We start from the raw sequence: 2,427 nt of genomic DNA on the forward strand, positions 1-2,427 counted from the left end.
GCTCTGGACATTGTTTCTTAGTTCAGCTAGCAGCTTGTGTGGCGTGTGCACAGCTACAGTTTCAGGGGTGACACAGTGGCTCACCCGGTGGTAAATTAGTGATTTATTTTCTTCCATCGTTAATTAATTCCAACCATTCAGCTGTTGTAAACGGACTTGGATTCCTGTTGACACCCCACCGTGCCGGACCAGGCCGTAACTCCGTCGGATTCATTCTTGGTGCTCCGCGCGGACAGAACGGCAGAGTCGAACAAAACCAAAGGTGGGGGAGTGTGTTTCATGATAAACAGAAAGTGGTGTGATGCCAGGAGCATTTCTACTCTCTCCAGCGGCTGCTCGCCACATCTGGAGTTCCTGAGCATTAAGTGCCGCCCTTTCTATCTGCCCCGTGAGTTCACCTCGGTCATCGCCACAGCGGTCTACATCCCACCCCAAGCGGACACAGGTATGGCTTTGTCCGAATTACATGATGTGCTGAGCTCGCTTCAAAACAAGGACCCGGGCGCAGCCCTCATTGTAGCAGGAGACTTTAACAAAGCGAACCTCAGACAAGTCATGCCAAACTTTTACCAGCATGTCTCGTGTCCAACGAGAGGGGATCGGATTTTGGATCACTGCTACACGCCATACAAGCAGGGCTACAAAGCTGTCTCACACCCGGCTTTTGGGAAGTCTGACCACAACGCCATCTTCCTCATCCCCCAGTATAAGATAAGATAAGATAAGATAGAACTTTATTAATCCCTCGGGTGGGTTCCTCTGGGAAATTCGACTTCCAAAAAAAGCACAGCAACGACAGAAGTTACAGTTACAGAATTGTTTTATATATACATATATATACACACACACACACACACACACACACACACACACACACACACACACACACACACACACACACACACACACACACACACATAAATACAGAGACAAATATAAATAAAATATACAAAGGGGATAAATAGAATAAATAGGAATAAAAAATAAAAATACAAGTGAATTGCACATTTCAAGTATTGAGTCTATTGCACTGTTGACTATTTACAAAAAGTATTGCACAAGGTATTGTACAGTGAGGTGCAGAGGCACTACAGCTTAGTTGTTCCCCCCTCCTTTGTCCTCCTGTTTCCTGTTTCCCCTCCCTCTCCCCTCCAGAGACGAGTTAAACAGTTTGATGGCGTGTGGGACAAAGGAGTTTTTAAGTCTGTTAGTTCTTGTGGGAGAAGCAACCTGTCACTGAACAGACTCACTGAACAGTATAAACAAAGCATACGGAGGGAAGACGTGACCAAGAGGGAAGTAAAACGGTGGACTGCCCAATCAGAAGCTACGCTACAGGACGCACTCAACGACGTAGACTGGGACATGTTCAGAGCATGCGCAGTCGACATCAACGAGTTTACGGAAGTAGCAGTATGCTTCGTCAATATGCTAGCGGAGGAGATTATCCCCACTGCCAGAGTCACCACATTCCCAAACCAGAAACCGTGGATGGACAGATCGATCCGCACTGCAGTAAACGCCAGGACCGCCTCCTACAACGCGGGTCTCGCCACTGGCGATATGAGCGCCTACAAAGCGGCCTCATACGGCGTGCGGCGCGCGGTGAGAGATGCCAAACGCCGGTACCGGGAACGTGTGGAGTCCCGCTTCCACCAGGGTGACACACGGAGTATGTGGCACGGACTACGCACCATTACGGACTACAAAGCCAGGGACACTGCGCCGATCAACGCTGACTCTGCATTCACCAACGAGCTGAATCGGTTCTACCCCCGTTTCGAGGTTAGCCAGGCGGCTAATGTTATCTACCACCTGACTACCGAGGACAGTGACGTCATCAGTGAGAGACCGGTGACCAGCATCGCGGAGCATGACGTCCGAGCGGCACTGAGGAGAGTGAACACAAGGAAAGCGGCGGGGCCAGACGGCATCTGCTGCGCTGCTGTGCTGACCAGCTAGCAGGTGTGTTCACTTACATCTTCAACGAGTCCCTGGCGAAGTCTGTGGTCCCCACATGCTTCAAAAGATCCATCATCATCCCTGTGCCCAAGAACAGCAACCCCTCGTCCCTGAACGATTACCGGCCAGTTGCACTGACCTCGGTAGTAATGAAGGTGTTTGAGAGGCTGCTGAAGAACATCATCTCCTCCTCCATCCCAGACACCACAGATCCGCTGCAGTTCGCCTACAGATCCAACAGATCCACAGAGGATGCCATCGCCCACGTCCTACACACCACTCTCAGCCACGTGGACAAGAAACAGGGTAACTATGTGCGAATGCTGTTTGTTGATTACAGTTCAGCGTTTAACACAATAGTGCCCTGCAGACTGTTCACAAAGCTGAGGGATCTGGGACTTAACAGCCGTCTGTGTGCATGGGTGTTGGACTTCCTCACTGGCAGAACTCAGGTGGTGAGGGTGG

This window comes from Astatotilapia calliptera, chromosome 23 (genome assembly GCF_964374335.1).
Source record: "Astatotilapia calliptera chromosome 23, fAstCal68.1, whole genome shotgun sequence".
NCBI classification, from domain to species: domain Eukaryota; kingdom Metazoa; phylum Chordata; class Actinopteri; order Cichliformes; family Cichlidae; genus Astatotilapia; species Astatotilapia calliptera.